Source organism: Lupinus angustifolius, unplaced genomic scaffold (assembly GCF_001865875.1).
Source record: "Lupinus angustifolius cultivar Tanjil unplaced genomic scaffold, LupAngTanjil_v1.0 Scaffold_387, whole genome shotgun sequence".
In the NCBI taxonomy this organism is placed as follows: domain Eukaryota; kingdom Viridiplantae; phylum Streptophyta; class Magnoliopsida; order Fabales; family Fabaceae; genus Lupinus; species Lupinus angustifolius.
This window is the reverse complement of record NW_017727795.1, coordinates 268,035-274,034: the sequence shown is the minus strand read 5'-3', so window position 1 is coordinate 274,034 and position 6,000 is coordinate 268,035.

Here is a 6,000-nt window from a genome sequence, read left to right as displayed (position 1 = left end):
GGCCCATGTCGGATTAATAGTATTTTGGGCTGGAGCAATGAAACTATTTGAAGTGGCTCATTTCGTACCCGAAAATCCCATGTATGAATAGGGTTGCATACTCATTATGGATAATGAAGTAGTGGAGAGGAAATTTACGGGAGACGAACGAGCCCCATGATGTTGAGAGGAACAGCGATAGAGGTGGTTCGTCAGCAAAGTCTTGAGGGAGAGTCTAGGTGAGACGAGTCCCTTGTATTCCTAGATGACGTATTCTGTTGGATCGGACAGTTCTCACAATGCAAACTAGACGATCTCTGACAACCCATCTCTGCAATCAGGATCGATGAGAGGGATGCCCAGAAAGTGTTTGATATGACACCATCCTGAAATGGAAAGTTCTTTGAAACAAATCAATCATATATCCTTGCGCGGAATAGTTTGGTGTGTTCAAATCGGCTTGTTATGAGACCTGTACTCTCGGTTATTTTCGAATAATTTATTGGCAGGATATTGGTGTAAGGATGGATGAAATGAATATAACATTCATACATTGAGCTTGTGGATATTAATCCTCATGGTCTGAGTTATAACATCACTCATCATTTGCATTTATGTATGTTATATATATATATATATATATATATATATATATATATATATATATATATATATATATATATATATATATATATATATATATTGTGTATGTTATGTGTGTCTGTCTGGATGTGATATTCCGTGTAATTCCATGCTGCCAATGAGTAATATTCATTAGATGTCTTACTCCCTTTTCATTTTATGTACTTACTTTCCGGATATGTTCCCTTCAAATGGACAATACGACTAGGGTTCGGAGCTACCGATTCACCATGTCTTAGGAGGGGGCATAGAGAGTTGAAGGAGATAGCTATACCAAGACAGGCCCGTGCGGTCTAGAGCTGAAGATGGCATGCACCGGTTCCACTATCAGCCTACCTTCACAGCATGCAGTCTTAGAAGCTTCTTTCATCTTACCCAGAAAGAGGCCCACGCCTACGAAGTCAGACTCTCAGGCTTTGACTTCTCGAGGACCGGCCGAGGCAGGACCGTCGACGAGACGAAGGACTTGGAATGAAGTGATGAACTCCCCACCAAATCGGAGATCCATTCCCGATCTAGGGGAAAATACTGTAGGGGAACTAGAGCCCGATGACGACGAGTGTGTGGAGTTAGTGAACATAGAGGATTCTATAGAGGTGATTGGCCTCTCCTCGGATTCTAAGATAGAAGTAGATCTGAGCGAGTACTCTAACCTCCCTACTAGTGTTGGAGTTGGCCTTTAGAGTAAGGGTACTTGTGTAGGGTATTTTTTTTGAGTAGTTTTATTTGGGCGACGATTAGAATTTCACCTTAAATTTTGTACTAACATTTTCCGTTATTCTAATGAACACTGACACTTTGCCTAGCACTTGCCCAAGCAAGGAGCCTCGCCCAAGCAAAAAGGAAGTCCCTCGCTCAAGTGAGGGACCGTCGCTCAAAAGATGAATGAAGAAGGAATAGGCTGATTTTATACCTGTCCCTCACCCAAGCGAGGGAGGCTCGCTCAAGCGAGCTGTTCAGGATTCAAAATGGTACCTCTCTCTCTCAAGCGAGAATCTCTAGCTTGAGCGTGAGATCAAAAGTTGGAACAAATATAGGTAGTTACAGACTGAAAAGTGGGAGTTACACCATCATTCTACCAAGCTTTTGCATGAAATTAGAGAGAAAAACACTAGGGAGTAAGTGTGAAGAAGATCTTTGCTCCTGACCTTGGTATAGTTTTGATGAAGACACCAACATCACCAAAAATAAGAAAATGAAGAATACTTATGAAGACAAAGAAGAATAAAGCTTCAAGAAGATTAGATTAAGTCTCTATAGGTACTTCTATCCTAAAAACTCTTACTTATGCAAAGTAGTAATGCTCAAACTATTTTTAAAGAATAATGAAATACTTTGAAAATACTTAAAACAATTTTTTGAAAAGATGTGTAACGAGTTTCAAATGATGTGTAACGGGTTACTTCAATCAAGTAACAAGTTACATGTGAGAGAAAAAGAGTTATCGAACTTAAAACTGCTCAGAGTAATCCAGTACTGCATTTGAGTAACAGATTACCAGTTTTACAAAAGTTGAGTAACCGATTATCCAAATGGTGTAATCGATTACTCAAATTCGAATTTAAAAATTAAGTGGACAGTATGTTTGGGTAATCGATTACCCAATGTCAGTAATCGATTACTGAGGACTGTTGAAAGAGATTTCAGATTTCAAAACGAAATGGTTTCACTCCAAACAAAAATCTCTTCACTCCAAATCCATTGTTGTAATTCTTCATTCATTGCAAACAATCTTTCTTTCACAAGGTGTGAATAGAAAGGGGATAGAGTGACTTGGAAAAGTGTTTTCCAATGGTATAAATATTAGTGAGTGTGTAAGGTACAGAGAGATCTCGGGGTGAGATATTGTAATTACAACTCTTAATATTTAGTGGAAAATCTCTTGTGCTGCAAGAGTACTAGATGTAGCCTTCGGTGGACAAGAAGGTGAACCAGTATAAAATACTTGTCTACTCTCTTTCCCTTTCCTCTTTACTTTATACTTGTTTATTTTCTGTAATATTATCCACTGCACATTAACTCTTACATTTTGCAGAAAAAGTTACTATAATTTTAAGTCAACTAATTCACCCCCCTCTTAGTTGCAATCATGTTCTTACAGTAAGAGAGAAATCGTGGGAACGACTTAGATCGATAATTTATTATATTTCTCATGCGATGAATGTTGTAATAGGAAGGATGTTTGGCTAAATCTTCAGTGTTGGGATTGAGATATAATCTTCTAATTTTTGTACTCCTGGATTCAATTCTTAAATGCATTTTAGTTATTTGAATTTGGAAAGTTTATCTTGTATTTAATGCATGAAATTACTTTGCTACTAAATTCATGATCTTAGATCCAAGTTTAACTGGAAAGTTGAACTTGGTATCAAATCTGGATTATCTTTCTTGCTACATCATTGTTCTAGGAATGGACATTGATGTAGGAATTGCTTTTACATTGAACTTAATGTTAGATAACTGGTTAAATATCCAAGGAATTGGTATTTAAGTAATTATCTAAGGATTTTGTATTCAAGGAATTGATACAAATGATTCGAAGAAAATGTGCATCAATATCTATAACTTCACAAGTTATATGGATTTGAATCTAAGGATTGCAAAGGAAAAGAAAGATGAACTTCGATGCCAACACATTTAATTTCATAGTTTAGTTTTTACAGTATATCATTTATTTTCAAAACTCAAATGATCATAAACACCAAAATTTGTAAATACATATTTAATCTACTTTCTAAAGAATTGATATAAATCCAATCTACTCTCTGAGGACGATATCCCAGTATTTACCAGTTATTACTTGAACGATACAGTTCACTTGTCGTACGAAAATAGTTAACATTGCCATAGAACCCCGGTAAAGTGTTAGAAATGGACGCTGACCATGAGGAGGAAGATGAAGTCAGCCTGGTGATCGTATTGCTCGTGGACAAAGCTTACGAGTTGGCTTGTCTGTTGGAGGTCATGATGAATGCCGCTCACTATCTTCCTCTATTAGCATGAGCTATGGTTGCTGATAAGAGATGAGTTGTTGTCAATTTAGGGATTTCAATCCCTAGTGTTCTATCTATCTATTTATGAAGATGGGTTACCCCTTTTAATCTTTTTACTTTATTTGTTTTTATGTTATTTTCTTTTATTTTTGTATTATTTGTGTTGGCAAGAAGGGGTGAGTATATGCTGAGACGGGTTAAAACTTGTTTTTTACTCGATCCTAAATGTTGTTCGAGTCATTTTTTTGAACATAGACTCGAAGTTAACGTGACCTTAAATATCAGTTGAGTCAGCCTTTAAACCTGAACTTGATCCTAGACCCGATTAAATATACTACATACTCATTTTGGATAAAGTATTCTTAATATTATTTATTATTATTAATATGAAATTTGACATATAAAATGATGTATGTATATATTATTAATTATTATTAATTATGTATATATGATGAAAAAAATTAGAGAATCAATGATACTTTCGACGAAAAAGATGTAATTACTTTGTACACATTTGAATAGAGATACATACAACATGATTAGTGAGTGACCATGAGACGAGTCAAGTCGGGTTATGCTTAGTCCCTACCCAATCCTAAATATTTATCGGGTCTAATTTTTGAACTCGTACCCAACCCTAGACTTGATGAGATCTGACTCTATTCAGGTCTGATCATGATTAGACCATATCAGGTGAACTAGTAGGATCAAATCCTACTCATCCCTATTGGCAAGTATCCCATTCAACAAAATATAGACCCAGTAGCTTGTTTCTATTTTTTATATTATATATTTTTACTCACAATTAAATAAGGGTTTGGCCGTGCTCTTTATAAATTGTGTTACTATCTGTTTTAATTTAACGGGAATTAAGTGATTAGAATAGGTTCTTTAATAATAACATGATTAAAATTAAAGGTTTATCTCTTTTAACATAAGAAATAAAATGTTAATGATTATTCAATAGTGATGTAATGACTTGAGTTGCATATTCCTTCTTCAATAAGTTGAGAATTGGTTACGGTTACTAATATTACTTATGTTATTTATTCAAGTGGGAAGTGAGTATGTAACTAATGCCAGTACTCCGTCTATTAATTCTCTATTTTAAAATCGTTTAATTTAATAAATAAAAAATTAATGAGGATTCAATATTGAAGTTACGGCTCGTGCATCTTCCTTCCTCTTCAAGCCTTATTTCTTAATGCAGGAATAAGTAAGTGACCAATGCCAACTCTTGGTCTATTAACTCTCTCTTTTAATTTTTTAATTTAACAAATAAAAATATTTTAATTTAACAAATAAAAATATTTTAATGAAGATTCGATAACGAGATTATGACTCATATAACATCTTTCTTCCTCTTCGAATTGAGAAACATGTTAAAATATGGTAAGAGCCATGAAAAGAAAGCTTCTTGATGAATCAAGAAGTGTATAAAAGAAAACTGAAAGAAGCTTAAAGAAAGAAGAATGAGAAACAAAGATTGATAATATTCTCATTGAATGAATTGAATTGATTGAATAAGAAGTGGGTCAATATGACTTATTTATACAAGAGAAAAGAATGAAAAGAAAGCTTGTAAATCAAGTAACTAACATAAACCTAACTTGCTAATTCCTAACTTTCTAATGAACTAGCATCTTCCAAAATAACCTATCATATATCTTTAATATCCCCCTCAAGCTAGTGAGTGAAAATTTTCACTCTCCAACTTGGAATTGATTTGAAGCTTGATTTTGAAGTAATGACAACGCTTAATCACCCATTGCAGAAGCTATATCATCAAACGCTTAACCATCCATAGCAGAAGCTATATCTTTGCTTAACCACTATGGACATAAGCTACCCATCTAATGTTTAACCAACCATGACAGAAGTTATATCTGAGCTTAACCATCATGGACAGAAGCGAACCAACCATTGATGATGAAAGAGAGAGAACGAATTAGAATCTTGATCTTAATGAAATGCTTCTATGACGAATAAGAAAGATGGGTAAATGATGAAGAATAAGAAAAAGATGTAATCTTGTATAGGATAAATTGGTCATGGTACTCCATTCTTGAAGAGCTTGAGGATATCAAGAAGCTAGCTTATGCACTTGAAAATAATTCTTGACCAAAAACAAACTCATTTGATCTGAATTTGAAGGTCGATGAAGAAGTTGATAATGAAGAATTTATGGCCATATGTTGAAAAAAAACATTGGACGCTGAAGAACAACGTTGGAGCAATCAATGAAATCAAGATAGTCTTGCCACATGCAGCATTGTCACCTATTAGAAGCAAGATAACACTAATGAAGGTCATTGAGATGAAAAAGAAAGCACCACCATGTTCTTGATTGTTGAAGTTTTCCATGAAATCCTTCATGGAACCATAA